This window comes from Eriocheir sinensis, chromosome 10 (assembly GCF_024679095.1).
Source record: "Eriocheir sinensis breed Jianghai 21 chromosome 10, ASM2467909v1, whole genome shotgun sequence".
Classification (NCBI taxonomy): domain Eukaryota; kingdom Metazoa; phylum Arthropoda; class Malacostraca; order Decapoda; family Varunidae; genus Eriocheir; species Eriocheir sinensis.
The window spans coordinates 2096645-2117677 of NC_066518.1; the positions used below are offsets into that span (position 1 = coordinate 2096645).

The following is a 21033-nucleotide window of genomic DNA, read 5'->3' on the forward strand; positions in this document are numbered from 1 at the left end:
TGGAAAAAGAAACTGCCAGGTTGGAAAGAGTGAGGGGTGATCACGAAGGATGGGGCAGAGGAGATGGAGTGACGGAAAAAGGTAAAGACTACAGAGGGCCAGGAGGAGATAGGATTGAGGACTTGAGGGAACGAACGAAGGGGAACAGAAGATAGCGGCAAAAAAGATGGGAGATAGAAATAACAGAGAACGCAACGAACAGAGAAGTTGAGAAGGCAATGGTAAAAAGGAAATGGGAGAAGGCAAGTCATAAAGGGAGATCATGAATAAAGATAAGGGAGATGAAATGGATAAGTGACGATGAAGGAAGCGGAAAAAAAGGAGGAGTAAAGTAGTTCAACGGTAAATGGTGGAAGAAAAAGAGAGAAGAAAAGATACTGAGGGGGATAGATGTGATACGAGTGAATATAAGGAAAGAAAAGGGAAAATGGAGAGAAGGAAGAGGGGGATAGGGAAGATGATAAAGAAAATAAAGGAAAGATGAGGGAGGAGCAAGGAAATGAATGTCTTGAGGATGGACTAAGAGAAACTGGAGTAGAAAGAAAAAATGGAAATATGAGTGATTAATAGATTGGGAGGATGAAGGATGGGAGAAGAGGGGAGAGGGTAAGGAGTACTAGAGGAAATGGAAGAAATGTGAGAGGGGGTTCGAGTGACGAGAAATACACACAACCACTAGTCTTGGCTCACCTGTATGTGGACGTGGTGGGGGAGGATGGTGGAGGTGAAGGACGCCAGAACACATAACCTGAACAAAAATACAAGTGTTTATTTTAGTCTTACGTCAAAATATAAACTAATAAACTAATGGAAAGCTTGAACTGTGTGTGTGTGTGTGTGTGTGTGTGTGTGTGTGTGTGTGTGTGTGTGTGTGTGTGTGTGTGTGTGTGTGTGTGTGTGTGTGTGTGTGTGTGTGTGTGTGTGTGTGTGTGTGTGTGTGTGTGTGTGTGTGTGTGTGTGTGCAGTGATAAATATTTCAGTGAACGCTTCAAATAAAATACACGTGGGTTTTATTTTGCAGACACAAGCGGCTGCAACAACAAACATGCGTAACATACAGCATATAGAGAAAATGACTGACGAAGTGCATGAAATAGGATGAAAACATTGAATATCACGCATTCATAAAACAAACTATAAAAGCAACAAAAACAAAACAAAAAAATCAATACTATTACTACTACTACTACTACTACGACTACTACTACTGCTACTACTACTACTACTACTACTACTACAACTGCAACTACTACTACCATTACTACTACGATTACTATTTCTACTATTACTACTACTACTACTACTACTTCTGCAATCGCCTCTTCTATTACAAATACAAATAACACTAATAATTTCAACACCTCTAATACTACGAACACTACAAATAATTACGGTATTGACGCTATTAAAAATGAACAAAATATAATGACAATATCAATAGTAATAACGATAATGATAGTAATAATAATAATAATAATAATAATAATAATAATAATAATAATAATAATAATAATAATAATAATAATAATAAGAAGAAGAAGAAGAAGTAAAACAGTGAAAACAACAACAATAAGAACATAGCAATATCAACATTAATAATCACATGACATATAAGAGCGCTGAGCAAGGAGCAATTTAAGCAACATTCCTCTTCTGACTTGGAGCTCAACTCAACACATTCCCAGTTGGGCGCCGACGGGATATTAGCTCCCGGGGAATGTTAGTGTAAACATTCCACCTCCCCACGACGGCCAACGAGGAGGAAAAGGAGGAGGAGGAGGAGGAGGAGTAGAAGGTGGAGGTGTAGGAGGAGTAGGAGTAGGGGGAATAGGAGGAGGAGGAGGAGAGGAGGAGAAAGAGGAGGAGGAGGAGTTTCAGGATTAGGAGTATGACGAGGAGGAGGAGAAGGAGACAGAGGAGGAGGAAAAGAAGGAAAAGGAGATGGAGGCGGAGCAATAGAAGAGGAACGAGAAGATAAGGAATGAGTGAGAAGAAAAAGAAAAAGAAAAAAGAAGGATGAGGAAGAGGATGAGGGAGAGTGGGAGGAGGAGGAGGAGGAGGAGGAGGAGGAGGAGGAGGAGGGGAAAGAGAACAGGTCACTGATTTCGGGGATTCAACACCTTTATTATTATTATTATTATTTTTATTAGTATTAGTATTTTATTATCATTAGTAGTAGTAGTAGTAGTAGAAGTAATAGTAGTAGTAGTAGTAGTAGTAGTAGTAGTAGTAGTAGTAGTAATAGTATTAGTAGTACTTTCATCATCTTTAGCAGTATTGTCATTACATATGCGATTTATCATATTTACATTTTTATATTCCTGTAAACTTCACCAATATCATTAGTTAGTAACTTAATAATAATCAGCAAGGACTTGCGGAGGTATTTCGGCGCCAAAGTCAGTAAAGTAATTTTAAGAAAGGATGTGTAGGATAGCTTATGTGTGTGTGTGTGTGTGTGTGTGTGTGTGTGTGTGTGTGTGTGTGTGTGTGTGTGTGTGTGTCTTTATGTATGTTTGACTTGTTAGGGTGTGAGGGTGTGTCCGTGTGTGTGCTTTGGAGTGTGTGCATGCGTGCGCGAGCGTGTACCTGCATGCACGCTGACAACACCTGGGCTATGCGGGTGGAGTAAGTGAAACATGTAATGGTATCGCCGTAGAGTTTCCTTATGTAATTCCCAATATCGTTCATCCTTTTCTTCTTTCTCTTCATCTTATGATAAAAATATATAATAATAATACAGAAATAATAATAATACAAGTAACGTGGGTGTCAAACTCGTCCGGTCCCAGTTCTGGATAATATGTTCCTACTAACCAGGAACACGCACCGAGACAACGTGCATCTTGGTGTGTCTCAACTTTTACTTATTTTTAGACGTAAGAGATGCAAGTTCGTCGTTGTCTTTCGATGTGTTAGAAGCTGCTGACGTCTGCTTCTCGTCATCCATATCTCTCTCTCTCTCTCTCTCTCTCTCTCTCTCTCTCTCTCTCCCAAGCACATAAATCGATAGGCACAAAATAACAGGAGTACAGAATTCTAAATGAACATACGACGACACAATACAAAAACACACAACAAAACAATAGTAACACGCAAAACAAATTTTCCACGTGATGGAAAATATCTGATGAATTCGTGGAGGCCGCGGTATTGGTTGGTAGTACCCGTTGGTGGTTGTGGTGCCGGTGGTGACCGTGATAGCGGTGGTGAAAGTGGATATGGTGGTAGTGGTGAATGTGGTGAGAGTGGGAATGGTGGTTGGCGCAGTGGTGTTAGAGACGGTGATGCTAGTGGTGGAGGTGGTTGCAGTAGTGATGGTATTAGTTGATGTGATGTAAGTTGAGGTGGTAATGATGGCGTCGGGAATGGTGCTGGTTGTGATGATGGTGGAGCTTGAGGCAGTAACAGCAGTAGTGGTTGTGATGCTCTAAACTTATCTTCTCATATATTGGTCATATATTACTTATACATATTTATGTTTTTCATAGTTTCTCATGTCTTTTTCCTCGATCTTCCCTCCTCGCTCGCTGGCCGGAACGATAGGAAACATGAGCAAGAGTAACAGCCTGTCTTTTCTGTGGCACGCCCGACGCATCCTTGATCTCAAACGCAACAAACAAATGGCCAGCTTATTCCCTGTTCCCATTTCTATATTTCATTTTATATTTGGTAAATTTAAATACACGATTTTAAATATATAAGTTTAATGGAAATCAACTATCTAAAATAGATATTTTGATAAAAGAAAAAAAAAGGCATTTTATCAACATGCTTTTGTAAAATTCTCCATTATCTTTTCACATGAAATTTTCTCTATAAAACAGAGAGCATGGAGTCGCCTCAGGAATATAAACACATTTCTCCGTTTTTAATTTTTTTCTTCTTAAGTTACGCATATTTATTGAGTAACAATCTGAGCCCTTTCAAGTTGCCTTTTCTCTGTCTTGAATTTGAAAACGAAGAGAAATCCAATTTCACCTTTACACTCTTCTTTACTGCCTTTTATTATGCAGCTCTTACTGTCTTTCACAATAATAATAATAATAATAATAATAATAATAATAATAATAATAATAATAATAATAATAATAATAATAATAATAATAATAATAATTATTATTATTATTATTATTATTATTATTATTATTATTATTATTATTATTATTATTATTATTATTATTATCTTCGATTATTATTACTATTACATAGATTTGAAACATTCTTTAAACTTAATAAGGTTGGTGATTCTAACATTATAGATATTTTATTATATTTAAACGAAGTTTTAGGATAAAAAAATATATTCCAACAACGGTGTGGTAAAGGAAAGTAAATGTGTCGCCGTTCTTTATACACGTGGGGATGGAAAAAGCATTTTACGCTCAGATTTTCCTCTTAGCAAAATGCAAGACAGGAAACACCCAAAGTAAGCAGCTGAATAATTCATTCCCACCTTTAGAATTCCTACGACGACTGTACTATGTGTGTGTGTGTGTGTGTGTGTGTGTGTGTGTGTGTGTGTGTTTGAGCAGGAAAGTAGCACATACGCACGCAGTTAAGAAAAAACAAAACATGGAAATGAGTATCAGAACAGCTTATTCTTCTCTCTGTTTTTGTTTATGAGCCTTAAGTGTGTTATGTCTCTAAATGAGCAATTACGGGTCAATCTTTAGTGAGCGACAGAAAATACGAGTTGGGTGGGCGAAATACCTCACTACCATGCGGATACATGGGAACGGAAACTAAAGGAACATAAATAAACGAGACAAAAGGAAACGAACAATCAAAGCAAAAGGAGTTGACGATGAAGATAATAGGAATAAAAAATTTATAATAGGTGGAAACGGAATGAAATGAGGGGCAGTATAGGTGTAGGAAGGCAGAATATGTGAAGGGATTGTAGGGAATTGAAAGAAGAGTAAAGGGGAGATAAATTTAGGAAGCTAGAATTGAAGGGAATTGAAAGAAATATACTGTGGTGATAAAGGAAAAATTAAGGAAAGTGAACAATATCTTAGGATAATACTGTGATGGACGAACTAAGGAAGTTGCTTTCATAAATCTACCATATTTTTTGTACCTCGGAAAATTTCAAGGTGACGTGTGGGAAGAATTTTCTGAGTTACCGTTGGAGAAAAGAGATTAATAATGCGGGTAAGAAACTGGTGTTTTTGATTCATAAAATTGCAGTAATAACACTACAAAATGTGCTGGTGTGACGAATTTGACTGGATTTAGAATAGACGACAGACAGACAGACAATGAAGAAGGGAGAGACAAGAGAGACAGGCAGACAACAGGTTTGGGATATACGCACGCACGCACGCACGTACACACACACACACACACACACACACACACACACACACACACACACACCATAAAACCGGTACCGTGTGACAAATCTAATCATATTTGTTCAAATGCTCATGCACTTCCTTTCGCTGCAGGATAAAAAGAAATGACTAGTATATGTTCTCCCATAAAGTAAAATGAATGATAACTCTCAGCGCGCAATAAATCAGGATGATATTAAATCGTTTCCGCTTCCCCCTCAAGGCCATTAGTGTAAGTTGGTTCCTCTCACAAACTCGACTCGTGCGAGGCAGTGATGAATTATTCTTACCGCAGGCACGTGGTTGCCATGGGAGCTCCACCATTACCATCACCATGGCCACCTCCACTGCTGTTCTTGCCGCTGTGGTCATGTTAGCTCTATCACCTTTACTAGACTTAATTAAGAAACACCATCAATGTTCGAACTAAGCCTATATACTACAGTCATCACCGTCAAAACTACCGCCACAGCTATTGCAAACGTCACTGTTGCTATCACCCGAATGACTGCTAGCAATACTATTATTATCGCTGTTACCTTTATCACTAGTAATAGCGGTAACAGTCGTGCCCAGTATTCACCACCCTCACCACTACCAGCGTTACCACTACAATAGTCACTTCTACACCTCCCAACAGTATCACCAAATCAGCAAACATCGCCGGCATCGTAGTGATTACTCCTGCCATCATAATAAACACCTCACATCCACTACCTCCAATGCTATTAGATTACTTAAACAAATCTTTCCAACATCAAATTCACCACTTCTACCACATCACCAACATCAACCTCACCCATCACTACCAGTACTATATAGAGGCAGAGTTCATACCGCCTCACCATGCCGCCCGACCCCAGTTCTCCCCTATGTCTTCCCTCACTTCGACTTCTCTGCCACGCCGCCTCACCACGCCACCCGACCCTTTCACCCCCCACTCCCGCCACAAAGGTGAACCCCCGAGGCGTGACCCGTCCCACAGGTTCCCACGCCAACTCGTGCCGCGCCTCCTCCTGCCTCTCCTAGGGCGGCTCTTGGGTTATTTGCATGAAAGGCTTCGTGCACGGTCTCAGGGCGGGCTGCGGGAGGCCTCAATGTTGGTGTTTCAGAATTGAAAATGATGCAATTGTAGGAACACATCGTTTGAATAATGTTACTTTTCCGGACACGACTGGGCATGACAGGAAAATTATATATAGACCCTGACTACACAGGAAAAGTAAACATGAACTCAACAGTATGTATATAGTTTATGAGAAGTCTGCAAAGCGTCCGCCATGTTACCGAGGGCAGCTTCTGTAAGCTTAGCACAATCTATCTATCCTCTCTGTCTATTAATTTTTTTACCTTTTTTTTTACACGTGTCCACTGCACTGGCACTCACCAATGGAAAATGTGTTTACTCAAGAGCACAGACGATTCATGCTGCAAGTTACAATTGCTAGTGTTTTGAGGCGATTGCAAGTGGGAAAACATGTGAGTTAGCCTCCCATGAGGGGGCTGCCCCGCCTCAGCTGCTTTGTGTCGCCTGCCAAGCCTCTCCTGGATTTCCACCTGGCAACTCTCCTCCATCCTCTCACCCCTTGCAGGTCCCAACGCTGTTTTTCATTCTGTCTCGCTTGCTATATTTTTTTTCCTTCCGGGAGAGGCTCGACGTATATATTCTTCTTTTACTCAAGTTAAAGGAATAAACTTCATTTAGGTCAGGTTACTTACACCAGCGCCATGTTCTTTCGGAGAAATATAACGAATAATGCGCGACACTTATTCCGGTGGGTTAAAAAAAAGGCACAGCCGGGGGTTCGCATTCCCACGCTTCATGTTTTCCAGCGAGTAACTTTAGTGAAATTATTTTTGAGAATTATGAAGGTAACACGGAAGGTGTGTGAACGTGTGTGTCTTCCTAAATTGAAACTGTATTTATGCACCACTGGAACTAATTGCTTCATTATGGTGCAAACCCATATTAAGCTGTTTACGAGAAATTAAATTATTCCGCATAAATATGTGGTAAGTACTTAAGCGTGTGATGCAGCGCAACGCTCACGAACAGAGGTGACGGTTCTGCACGCTGTGGCCGAGCCCAACCAGTGGCCCCAAAATATATAGCTTTTTCCTGCACTGATTAATTTATTCACGTTTTAATTTGTTTCTATTTATACAAGCGGATACCCACATTGGGCTGGGCTGAAAATAAACTAATAAAATGGTACTTCATGCAGTTTAACGCTTTCATTCTGTCGATGCCGCATAAACGCTTCATAAAAAAAAAAAAATCCCGGCAAAACAAGAACAACAACAATAACACAAAAAGAGGGAGGCATCAACAAACCTCAGGAACTAAAGCTGACCATTCTCTTAGCATCATCGGCGTTTCTTGAATCACCATGTTGCGGGTAATTCTGTTTATTTCTACCACGCATTTGGCCTCCTTCCTTAACTGTGCAAAAGCTGTTTATGAGGATCCGGGACACTAAGACAAAAATAATCTCACTTCGCGTTCGCCGTATTATAGCACGGCTCGTTACGTGGCGCTTCCGACCTCGCACTCTCGCAGAACGGGTTACATGACTCTCTTCCTTTAGCATAATGCTCGGTAGTCTCCTAGGCCCCACAAGATCCATCTATGAATGTCTGTGTTTTTAAATGGCCAGAAGCACAGGAGGAGCTTCGTCCATTTGTTTGAGTCTTCTCGAAAATGGAAGGAAGAGGAGAAGCAATTTGGAGGAGGAGGAAAAGTAGAATGGTGAGAAGGAAGTGGAACATAAATAATTTTATCTAAGTTTTTTTTATAATTCTATATACTTTTCCTCCTGCTTTAATTTCGGAGTCGCTGCCGCCTCCCTCTCCCCCCCCCCTCCCCCCCCTTGCCACACCACTTTTTTCTAGGTCGGGATTACCAACACTCTCCTCTACATTTCATCTTTATTACGAGTGTCAGTTTGCGCATTAAAAGATTTTGCGAAACCGGCGAGGATTTCTCATGAGATTCCGGGTAATTACTGACCCTCGCACCGACATCCTTTTTACTGTCCTTTTTGATGTCTAATGTATTTAAGAGCCTCTGAAGTGCTCCGGGTATTCGAGAGGCGTCTGGGCCGCTAGCAGCATCGCCGTCGTCTTCCTCGGATAGGCTTTTAGAAGATTTAAGAGGAAAGAGCGTCTGGGACTCGAGTAACATCACTCTCACGTCTTTATGTTTAGGAGCCTCGGGGGAGATCTGAGATGTTCAAGGAGGCGTATGACTCGTCCAGGCTCTAAGGAATACAAGAGCTGATAACTAAATGTCAGGAGTTTGTCTGTTCGCTCACCCGGTGCAGCTCACAGACAGCTGACGCGGCGGAGACAGGCGGCAGATGCAGGGGACGAAACAATGCAATGCTTCCTTGATTTGTCAGCTTCAAAGCGGAGAGATCACGTTTTTTTAACGTTTTTGCCTATGGCGCCTGTAGACTTTCTTGGTGGGGTCTGACGGTCGGTCCCAGGCCGTTGTGGCGCAGGCAAGTGTTTATAGAGGCGCCATCTTGCTTGGCACATGCTGCCCCCCGGAGCTCATCAATGACCCTCTCTTTTAGAGAAAGAATCTAGAGCCCGTTTTGATAGGTGGTCTTCTGGACAGCATGTGGGTAGTCTTAGGCCACTCGTCGGTGACTGAAAAATCCTAGCTTTTGGCACCGGGTAGGGCGCGAGCCCATGTCGTCCTAGACGCGGCGACTTCACGCTAACCACTCAGGCACCGCCACCCCCGAGTTGAAACAGAAGGCTGCCGAGTATTGCGATGAGGAAACCTCTCACACAATGCCGAATTCTGTTTCATACGAATTGATTGGAACCTTAAACTTAGCAGGATATTTCATAGCTAGCTTTCCGAGCGAAGATATTTTTGCAAATATGGTTATATGTGGGTAAGATATTGCATATTTGAGTCTATTTCACATCACTTCCGTATTTGCTCTAGTATTCTTTTAATCATACCGTATCTCGTGTGGGCCGGAGGAAAAAATATGAAAAAAAACATTGGCAAAAGAGAAACGGAGTTATGCCCATATTCAGAGGAAGCAAAACCTTAGTGCTCAGAGAAAAGAACCAAAGCGACTTAATGTCTGCCAGCAAAAACGACAACATACAGAATACATTTAACTATAATATGCGTGTCCCTCAGCAACATCCTGGAGAAAAACACGGAAATACGGCTCCCTGCCGCGCAAAAAGTGGCCTGGCCCGTGATTACTGTAGGGCGCTCGCTGGCTGCAGACCTTTTTCGTCCCCGTGACCCCAAAACCTGTACCCGTCCACCGTCCACCCGTCCACCCTCCACCCTCCACCCTCCACCCGTCCACTCGCCACCCGGTACCCTCCACCCCACTTCCGCCACCTTCCAATCTGCATCCTTCACTCTCCTCTATCCACCACCCACCCTATTCCTCCCTATCACCCTTTAACACCCTCCAACCACCTTTCTCCACTACCCTCCACCCAGCTTCCTCCACCTTCCACCCTCCTACATTCACCACCCACTATTCTACACCAACTTTCCACCCTCCTCAATCCACCTCCCGTCCTTCTCCACCCACCTTCTACCATCCACCACCTTTCACCCACTTTCCTGCAGCACCCTCCTCCACCCATCACCCTCCACCTGCCACCCGCCGCACACCACCCGCCGTAATCAAGGCCGTTACCACACTTTCAGGGCACACTCGCAAAAACACCTCATCTGGTTTTCATGTAATTTGCACTTAAGTTGACGTGTATTGAGTTGCCACTGGAAAAACAACTACAGTAATCCCTTATAATTCGGCACTGTATAACTCGGAATTTGATATAACTCAGCAAGGCAACGAAATATTCTCTAAAAAATAAATTTTAAATTCAAACAAATAACGAAAAAAATAATAAATTCATGCATCTCGGCATGTTGCCGAGTTTCAACCACATCTTGCTGTCCCCACTCGGAATGCCTCACCCGCATATTCTTTGAACATGTATCCACACTGGGGCCACGTGCACTCTCTCTCCAGCACTCTCTGATTCATCTCGGTATGCTGCCGAGTTATCTCCACATCTCGTGGTTTACACTCAAGGTTTACCGCGCTATCCCTGTATTAAACATGTAACCTCACTCTCCTTGCTCGCTCCTCAAACACCCACGTGTTGTCTGCTTGGACTACATGACTACAACAGCCCCTTCATTGGTAAGTGTTAATTTAAGCTTTTACTGCTGCTGTGTAGTGCAGTATTTTCAATATTTTGACTGTATATGTAAATGGGGGGAAGGGGAATGGGGGATTTGCATAACTCGGAAAATTGAATAACACGGCAAGGCTTGGAGCCCCTATCATGCCGAGTTATAAGGGTTTTCTGGACCTATTTTTTCACAAAGCCAATATTAGGTTATTGAAGTTTATTCTGGATTAGGGATTTGCTCCTGTATTTAATATTTGTAATGAAAATTAACTAGTATAATTTGAATTATCGCTGTTTTTCTGAATTCAGCAAACGTTATTAAATCTATACAATATTAAATTTAATTGTGCAGTTCTTTAAAAACAGCTCTGTTATAGTTTTCCTTTGTATTGTGAATTCCTAGATTAGCCCACTCCTTTGAACAGCGAAAATAACACTGTACTTCTAGGAGTCAATACTTTCTTTCTGAATCAGCAATTTCGCCTGTAAGAAGTTATTTAGTCATGAGAGAAGGAAGTGCAGACAAAGAGAATAAGTCTAGTGAGAGTAACCTTCACTTGGCAGCCAAACAAACCACCGCTAAATAGTCTGTACCTTTGCATCCGTTGTTGCTCTTGCTCACTGCCTCTCCTCAAGCCGCCACGATAATCCGTCCCCTAAACACACAGCTGCCGCGTTCACTTGGGGACGAAGATAAGAACACCGTGCCTCCCAATGCTGATATTCATGGCGCCATTACTGGTGATTTCCATTTTGCTGTGGGTGCGTAGGAGGTGGAATCTGCAATGTTTGTGGAATCTATTGTAAACTTACCAGAAGATATATCAAATTGAATATGGCAACATAAACATTTTATGTATCCTGTTGATTGAGATAAATGTTCTGTAAATAAATATAAGCGACAACAAATATCTTGAGAAACAGAATGTATGAAACTCTGTGATAGCTCTTCATGCAAACAATATAAGTATAAAGTAAAATAAAAACATCATCACGTTTTTTGATGGACTGATTATTTAAAACAATACAACAATTCAACTCGACAAACACCAACACGATTACATTTTCAGAGTCAGTAGTAGACCATTCGGCCACAGAGACAGCAATAGTTCTGCATAGTTTGAATCCCAGTCCGGGTATCTGATTCGACAGGGAGGGATCTCTACTGCTAATTGGCCGACGGGCTTCTGTACGTGGAAAATAGAGCAAATTTATCCTGCAACGAGAAATGGACGGAGAGAAAGATGGTAGGAGGATACATTGCCGGGAAAGGACACGAAAGATAAATACCAAGGGAGGGAGGCAAGGAGGTAGAGAGATAGAGAGTGAGGGATGAGGCAAGTGATAGGAAAGAGGAAATGGGAGAGAGTTACGTTGCAGGAGAAAAAGAGAGAGAGGAGAAACGTATTAGGTGAGAGAGGAAAGGAATAGATAAATACTACAACAGGAGGGAGAGAGGAAGGATAGCATTAGAGAGAACAGAGGTTTGAAGGTGAGCCTGAAGGCCAAAGTGAGATTCAAGCGATGAAAAGGGAGACACAGACGGAGGAACTGAGGGAGGGAGGGACGGAGGGAGGACGAGAGAAGGAGGGGGAAAGGTAGCTCGCGGCGTCAGGTCTCAGTCAGATGATATATCGCTTGATGATGTAAATGATGGAAGTGTTAGACAAATAAGCTCTCCCTTAACCTATGTATCTATCTCTCTATCTACAACGAAATCGCAAACACACACACACACACACACACACACACACACACACACACACACACACACACACACACACACACACACACACACACACACACACACACACATTGTCTCTAGGGTGTAGGGTATATCACTTGCTGTGCACAATAAATCTTTGCAGTCTGCATAACTCTCTCTCTCTCTCTCTCTCTCTCTCTCTCTCTCTCTCTCTCTCTCTCTCTCTCTCTCTCTCTCTCTCTCTCTCTCTCTCTCTCTCTCTCTCTCTCTCTCTCTCTCTCTCTCTCTCTCTCTCTCTCTCTCTCTCTCAACTGTTAGTTAACATACAAAAAAAAATGTATAATAACTCAAATCCAAATCCGAGTGTTCCCATATTAAAGCTGCACGTTTTAATTTTTATTCGCTGCATTGCATATTGCTTTCACCAACATTTATTTAGAGCATACACATCCATACATATTCAGCGTAAAATCCAGATTCAGAGATAAATTCCCACCAATAGACGCTGAATAAGTTATCAATAGGCTCTCGTTCTCTTTCCTACTCTCTATGTATATTCGATTCAATAAAGTATTTGTCGCTGTTCACTTGTTTGCAAATTCTAGTGCTTCCAATTGCGTTGTAAAGTGTTGAAGTTAGTGGTGCTGATGTTATTTTTCATGGTGATGGAAAACCGCCATTACTGAGAGGCTCCGGGACCGACACTACAACGACCTCGCCAAAACTATCACCAGCATCGTCGTCCATCGTTGCCTGAACACATGACACCAGTAACTCTCACGCATTACTATTTTGTACTTGTTTACGGTAAGGGTGACACACTGAGGGATTAATTAACCTGCAGAACGATTCTCCACTTAAAAAGAAGACTTCTCACACGGAGCTTTCCATTCATAAGCACCCACCACCACCACTACCACTATCAAAACCACCAGTACCACAACCACCACTATCACCACCACCACTATCCCCATCACAAGTATCCCCACCACCTCCTCCCGTTTTCCTTCTAACTCCATTCTCTTCCTTTCCCTTCATTACTTTTTACCTTCTCCTGCATGCTTTCCCCTTCCCTCCTGCCTCTCTTTCTCTCTCTCTCTCCACTAATACTAATACCACCAATACCGCCACCACCACCGCCACAACCAACCCCACAACAACACCGCCAAGCTAGCCAGCCGGATTTAAAAGTTGTTACGGCAGACGAGAAGTAAATGTTGGTCTCCTTCGTACTGTGTTTTTGTTTAATTTCTTCGGTGTCTGAGAGCGGGTTCGTGGCTACTTCTCCGAAATACTCGTAGGGGGTGGGTGGGGGAAAAAGAGAGAGAGAGAGAGAGAGAGAGAGAGAGAGAGAGAGAGAGAGAGAGAGAGAGAGAGAGAATGTATGTGCCTGTGTAGCATGTAGTGTGTAGTAAGTATGCAAGTGTGTATGCGTTGTTTAAACATAATGATCAGAAGAAGGTCACGGTTTTCTGTTTTTAGTATATTGAACGCAGTAGTCCACTCCAATTTCACCTGAACCTCTCCTTACATAGCCTTGCCTTATACTCCGAAAACTTCCTCCTAATTGTTTTTTCTTTCCTCTCCCAGCTGACCTCCGTACTCCATCTCCTTCCCCACCCTCCCCTCCGTCTGCCTCCCTCCCTCTTCACCCTCCACTCTGCCTGCCTGCCTCTCCACCCTCCACTCCGTCTGCTTCTCTTTCCACCCTCCTCTCGTTCTGCCCCCTTCCACCCCCCCCATCCTCTCTGACTCCCTCCTCCCCTCCCTCTCTCCACCCAGCGAACCAAAACAAACACCACGACGCACCGGGTTTGACGAAGAAGGGACAGTAAAGAAAAAAAGTTGTCCTTCGTTAAACTAACTCCACCCCGTCCTTCCTCCTCCCTGGCCTTTCTCCTCCTCCTCCTCCTCCTCCTCCTCCTCCTCCTCCTCCTCCTCCTCCTCCTCCTCCTCCCTTCCTTTCCCTTCCTACCTGCACCACACTTTTATTTTGCTGCACTTTTTTTCTTCCCCTTCAGTGAAACAAACTCGGAGAAGAATCGAAGTGGAAAATAAAAATAAACAGAAATAAGATAGATAGAGAGAGAGAGAGAGAGAGAGAGAGAGAGAGAGAGAGAGAGAGAGAGAGAGAGAGAGAGAGAGAAATAGCTTAGGCGCGCTCACACACGTACACAAACACACAATAGGAACTGCCATGGCGTCTCACCTACCCCATCTCTATTGCTTCCATTTCATCCCTATTACCCATTCATGCAATCTTCTTCCTATTCCTTACCCTTGTCCAGTATATCTTCTGTTTTTCGCCATTATTCACATCAAACCCAAACCCACTCACTCCTTCATCCTCCCTTTTTCTTCTTATCTCCAATCTCTACCTTTACCGTCTCTACATTTTTCCGTTCTCCTGCAAGCCTTCCCTTTCCCTCCTCTCTCTCTCTCTCTCTCTCTCTCTCTCTCTCTCTCTCTCTCTCTCTCTCTCTCTCTCTGCCTATCTTCATTTTCTACCTCTCCCTTCTCTACCTTTTTCCGCTCCTCCATGCCCCTTCCCTTCCCTTCCCTCCTCTATGTGTTTCTAGCTCCTCTCCGTATATCTCCATTCTCTGCTATTCATTTCTCTTCTTTTTCCCTTCTGCATGCTTTCCCCTTCCCTCCTCTATATCTTCCTCTCTCTCCTTCGCCTACGTTAATTTTCTACCTTTTCCTCTTCTTCTTTTCCCTCCTCCATCTCTTTCCCACTCTCTTTCTCCCACCTCCATTCTCTACCTTTCCCTTCCCTATTTTTTTTCCTTCTCCTAACTGCATGCCTTCCTCTTCCATCCTCTCTCCTTTTCTCTCTGTTCCCCGTCGCCATGTAACACTCAATACCACTCTTCTTCTTCCTCCTCCCTTTAATCCTTCTCATCGCTACAAAAAACGTAACACGGAGATGAACTAAATCCGAAACACAAACGCCACACCGCCACAGCCACCACAGAAAGAAACCCGCACACCCACGCCGCAGCCACAGCCGCCACCACAGACCTGGTATCTAATTTGTGCCGATAGGAGAAAACAAATCCCAGCGAGAGTTTATTTTCCGAAACGACCCAATCACGATAAAGTCATTAGCCGACAAGAGTTGGGATTGGTTGGCCGAGTCTGAGGTGAAGGCGGGAGGGAGGGAGGGAGGAGGGTGAATTGAGGGTGAGGCAACAGGAGGTGGAGGGTTATGGTGGTGGTGGTGGTATGGTGGTATGGTGGTAGTGATTGAGATGCGTGTATGGTAGTGATTGTTGTGTGGGTTGACGGGAAGGTAGAGTAGGGTTATGGTAGTGGTTATGCTGGTAATGGTGTTATGGTGGTGGTTATTGAGATGGGTGTATGGCCGTGGTGGTTGTGTGGGTTGAGAGGGAGAGGTAGAGTAGAGGAGTGATATGGTAGGGGTTATGGTGGTGGTGGTATGGTGGTAGTGATTGAGATGCGTGTAAGGTCGTTTTGGTTGTGTGGGTTAAGGGAGAGGTAGAGAGCAAGGAGGGTTATGATAGTGGTTATGGTGGAGGTGGTATGGTACTAGTGATTGAGATGCGTGTATGGTAGCGGTGGTTGTGTGGGTTGAGGGCGAGGTAGAGAGAAGAAGAGGATTATGGTGGTGGTGGTGGTGGTGGTGGTGTTTGCATGGTGGTATGGTGGTATATAGTGATTAAGATTTTTTTGTTACAGAAAAAGACAGTTCAAGGGCGTGAAAAAAAAGAAAATAATAATGAAAAGAAAAAAAAAACGCTACTTACTGTTTATAAATGAGGTAGACTGGTGTATTTTTTTCTGCTTTGTTTTTCTCTTGATATGTTTACTCTGCCTAAGGGAAGACTCTTTTTTTTTTTCAGCCCAGTTTGATTTTATTAATTATCTTCACGACCATTTGGCGGCCTTGATAGCACGGAGCAAAGTGTGTCCAATCCATTTGGTAATTCTTTTTCTATTAGGGCGGTTGACCAAGTTAATTTACTCTCTCTCTCTCTCTCTCTCTCTCTCTCTCTCTCTCTCTCTCTCTCTCTCTCTCTCTCTCTCTCTCTCTCTCTCTCTCTCTCTCTCTCTCTCTCTCTCTCTCTCTCTCTCTCTCTCTCTCTCTCTCTCTCTTAATCAATTTTTACTTCACTTCGGTTTCCTTTGCCTATTTCGCCTTCATTTCTCGATTTTCGCAGTTATTTTCTACGGCTTAATATCGCAATACTCTTTTTTTTTTTATTACTATGCAACATTTCTATTCCTTTGACGCTCTTTCTTCATTCTCTTTCCACATCTCCCGTCTCGGCAGATTCCTTTTCTTTCGTCTCGGTTCCCCATTCAGACTCTCTATCATTATCTTTACCTTTCTTGTTCCTGTCCTCAACTCCTCTTCCTCCTCCCTCCTCGCCTTACCTCTCTCCATTCGTCTTCCTCCACTTTCTCTTTTTTTCTCTCTCTCTCTCTCTCTCTCTCTCTCTCTCTCTCTCTCTCTCTCTCTCTCTCTCTCTCTCTCTCTCTCTCTCTCTCTCTCTCTCTCTCTCTCTCTCTCTCTCTCACACACACACACACACACACACACACACACACACACACACACACACACACACACACACACACATACACACACACACACACACACACATACACACACACACACACACACACACACACACACATTCATCAAACAAGCTAAACCTCCCTTCCATTTCTTTGTCCAAAACAACCTCCTCCATCATGTTTGGTAGATGTCTGGCAACCTTTCTTGAGCTCTTTTCCTTTTACATATTTTTCTTACTCCTTCAGACCTTGATATTCGGCTGTTTCGTTTTATTTTCGTACTACTTTCCCTTGAATTGCATTACGTTGAATTTCATGTTAATATTTTTGCCTTGTTTCTGTTTCCTTTTTTCATTTCAACATCTTTTCTGAAATTCTAAATCCTTATTCCTCCCGTTGTTTTTGCGACAGCCGACCTTTATCCATTTTTCCTCCATAAGTCCCTCTTTCCTGCTGTCCTCGTCCCTCCCTCCCCGCAGTTTCTTTGGTGACGCAAAACTTCCCATTACGTCTACAAATTTCTGGGCCATTAACGTTATCAATCACCACTGCCCGCGTGACAGTAGCGGGTGGTGGCGGTGGTGGAGGCGGCGGCGGTGGGGGACGGGAGGAGTGTTGGGAAGAGAGATGTGAGGCTATTGGGGCCGCTGGGTGTGGTTGTATTGCAGCTGCCTCTTGAAAATATGGCATAAGGAAGGCGGAGCCGAGTTGCAGTTAGAGTACAAAAGTATAATATGTTAAAATGCACATACGTAGAGTACGCATTACTAAAAGAATGCAATAAAAAAGCAAACGAAGATCTAGGAAACAGTTGAATTTGACTTGTAGTTATCAAACCTGTTTCTGGAGTGAATCACTGAAAGGCACATAAATAGCTTATGCCTTTGGGGAAGCGGGGAGGTTTTCGGGAGATGGCGGCCGAGTGCATGATCAGCGTGGGGGCGTGGTGAGCCCGTAGACCTAAGTTCGAGTCCCAGTGAAACACGCTAATTTTTTAAAATATCGCCGAGTGGCGGAAGATTACCCACATGCTGTCCGGATCTTCAATCAACCCGAACTTCAATGACCGTTCAAGGGGAACACTGGTGGGCAGCATGGGCCAAGCCACGAACAGCCTGGGGTCGCCAAAGAGGCCCCTTAAGACAGCCTACCGGCGATATAGGCAGCACTTAAAAAAAAAGTCGCATTAGCGCTACAATAAAAATACATATCGTGCCAGCACGGGCAATGACGTTTTAAATGAACCTCAAAAAAATGCAGCCTTGAGTATCATTATCAAACATAAGTTGTAGGAAGGGACATGTTAAGTGACGAGGATTCGTACAAAGGTGGTGTTCTAAATTAGTGAGGAAGCAAGAGTGAGGGAAGGTACGATTTTTTTTTTGTGGGGGTTGTGATGGTGATGTACCGGCCTTAAGAGAGAGCTGTAAAATGCACTGGTAGGGAGTCTGAGGAGAGATAAATGAGTTAAGATGAAAAACACGACACGACCGCCAGCAACACACCAAACAGCCTAAAAACAGGTAATGACGCAAACTTGTAAAGGTATTGCGTCTAATGGAGCAGACCAAGGGAAAGTTAAAACCTACTTATATAGTTTCCTGTTCGTAGGGCAACACCACGCATCCCTTTCACCACACCACAGCAGGTAAAAAAAGCACCACATGTCTCGTCCTTCTGACTGACCCAAGAAAAGTGGGGTGAAGTAGAGTTTCATCTGTCGCAATCACTTCCCAATCCAGTATCTTTATTTTAAGAGTTACGAGGATGAAACTCAAGTAGAAAATATTGCATCAAAGGTTCCGATTCATGGCTAAAGGTTTACTACACATGACGCTTCTTTGACAGATTGGTCGACCTAGTTTGATTGCTTCCCTCTGACCTTTCTTTCCTTTCTCCTTTCTTCGCTTTATTGTCGTCGATCCCTGATTCCTTCACATATGTCCCTCTGTCACACCCTTCAAGATCTTAGTTTCCCTCTCCCCGCCTGTCTCACTACACTTCCCTCTCTCCCTCCTTCCCTGCCTCCCCTCTCATTTTCCGCGTCTTATCCACAACTCCCTCTCTCCCTTCTAATTACATACACATTCTCACGTGCATCATCCACACAAACGACGTTCCACCCTTCGCCTCTCCATTCCTCAAGCCTTCTTCCTTCCTTCCTTCCTTCCCTACCAGCCGGTCTCCTCCACTCGACCCTTTCCTCCCAAGACAATGCGAGTCACTCTAAATTTGACACAGGAAGACACATTGTTCCTGCAAACACAGAAGGAAAAAATGTCACACCGGATAAAAGATGAGTCAGATACAAAGGGGGGAGGGGGGAGAGAGAGAGAGAGAGAGAGAGAGAGAGTGTTGGCCCCATCAGGCTATTCTTGATCCCACTAAACCTCACCTGACCTACCTTAACTGGGTCTGACTTAACCTATCACGACCCTTACATTCGAGGTGGTTAGATCTGATTTTCGATATGACTTGCCCTAGCCCTGCCTTCCTTGACCTTCCGTGACCTGACATGTCCTGACTAGCTCTGCATGACGTCAATCAACAACCCGGCGCCATAATGTCATTACTGAAAGTCAGTTACCTAAAGTCTCTCTCTCCTTCCCTCCCTCTCTCTCTCCCTCCCTCCCTCCCTCCCTCTCTCTCTCTCTCTCTCTCTCTCTCTCTCTCTCTCTCTCTCTCTCTCTCTCTCTCTCTCTCTCTCATAATTTAGTTGCGTGTGCATTATGTGTGAATCTTTAAACACACACACACACACACACAGGAGACGGAGGAGAATCGAGAGAAAGAAGGGTGAGTGAAGGAAAAAGGTAGAAACAAAAGAATTTTAAAGGAGAAAGCTTTACAGAAACAAGACAACTATGATGGTGATGATGATGATGATGATGATGATAACGATGATGATGGGGAGGAGGAAGAGGAGGAGAAAGAAGAGGAGTTGCTCAGGTGAATATCTCTCAAGGGGAGCTAAGCGTGGTACGAGAGGATTATGTGTTGCATGGAGGGAGAGGAGAGGAAACAAGAGCTGGCGAAGACAAGGGAGAGACGCGGCGAAAACTTTACTTAGGACGAGGAAACATGGAGGAGGAGGTAAGGTAATCCTCTTGGCTTATAACGGGATACCCTGCTTACGTGGCTTATGTGTACTCTGATCTTCATAATATATTTGCGTGTGTGGTATGATATTTTAGGTTAGAAAATGATATGTCTGTTTGCCTACAGTCGTGGCCAAGGAATAATAAACGCGATTCTTGACCTGATCCATAATTTTCGCCCACATAAAGTTTGTAAGATGCCTGTTCCAATGTCTGATGTCACGGTTTACAATATTTTGCTAATATACGTGTTGCATCGATTTGGAAGAAGGAGGAAAAGGAGAAAAAAAGGAGAAAAGGAGTAGTGGGATAAAGAGGAAGAAGAACAGCAGGAAAACGACAACGACGACAACGCTGACGAGATAACTAAACGAAGTAAAAAAAAAGGATAGAAAAGACCGAACATGAAGAACAGTGACACATAAGAGAAAGCACAAGGGGAGGGAAATCATAGGATAAAAATGAAAGAAGAAAAAAGTACATTGAAAACACGGGCTTCTGTCTTCGTAGTGCTATCATCTCTAGCTTTGCCTCCTCCCAATTACTGTATCTCCTTCCCTTCCTTCACGCTATCAATATCTCCTTCCCTTTTCATTATCACGACCCACCCCTTATACATCACAAACTACCTCCACCACCACCGTCACAATAACAACAACAACATGCTCCTCTTCCTCCTCCTCTTCCTCACCCTCTTTATCGTCTTTCACCTATTTCTTTCTCCCCTTCTCACTGTGTTCTCTCCCTCCATTAACAAGCAATTTCTTATCTTAATCCTTCTTTCGTTCCTTCCTTCCTCCTTTTCCTTCCCGCTTCCCTCGCCGTCAGTCATCCTTTTCTAACTCTCGTTCTTCTTTCTCACCTCATCATCGTCATCATCATCATTTAAGCTTCTCCCGAGCAACATTATCCTTCTCGTCTCCTTCCCTCTCATGTCCTCCCTCTCTGCTATTCCATTCCCTGCCTCCTTCATTTTGGATGCCTTTTTCAACCCATTTCTCCTCACCCTTGCGTACTTAGGTGACAGAAAACACCCGGAGCGAGGTTATATATATATATATATATATATATATATATATATATACATATATATATATATATATATATATATATATATATATATATATATATATATATATATATATATATATATATA

The 21033-nt window shown here is 43.2% G+C and overlaps 1 long non-coding RNA gene across 1 annotated transcript in view; it reads right to left on the reverse strand.

Moving 5' to 3' along the window:
• The window catches only part of LOC126996436 (uncharacterized), a 183896-nt gene that overhangs the window by 37749 nt on the left and 125114 nt on the right, over positions 1 to 21033 (reverse strand). The window contains exons 6-7 of the long non-coding RNA XR_007751162.1: positions 11124 to 11309; positions 691 to 748 (exon numbers count right to left, since the gene is read on the reverse strand). This is a non-coding gene — a long non-coding RNA (uncharacterized LOC126996436). The remainder of the gene's footprint in view (positions 1 to 690; positions 749 to 11123; positions 11310 to 21033) is intronic.